The following is a 300-nucleotide window of genomic DNA, read 5'->3' as shown; positions in this document are numbered from 1 at the left end:
CAAATGGGCTGTATCAAACCCTCTTTTTCTGCACCAAACCCTCTTTTTTATGTACCACCTCAAAACAACATGACAGCCAATGTGACGAGAGTGATCCAAGAAGTGTCAAAGAAAGAATATTTCACACGATTTAAAATATTCTTTTCAACTATTGGATCTGTTTGTCTCCTGGTTATGGTTTTCTTGTGTTCCTTTTTAGTTGTTGCCTCACTCTCTGGACATGTCTGCCGAATGACAGGTAAAGAATCTCATCTGAGGAGTTTCCAGACAAAAGCTCATATCAAGGCAGCTGGGACAGTG

The sequence above is a fragment of the Sceloporus undulatus genome, chromosome 2 (genome assembly GCF_019175285.1).
Source record: "Sceloporus undulatus isolate JIND9_A2432 ecotype Alabama chromosome 2, SceUnd_v1.1, whole genome shotgun sequence".
NCBI lineage: Eukaryota > Metazoa > Chordata > Lepidosauria > Squamata > Phrynosomatidae > Sceloporus > Sceloporus undulatus.
The sequence above is the reverse complement of the archived record's forward strand: the minus strand, read 5'-3'. Positions refer to the sequence as shown.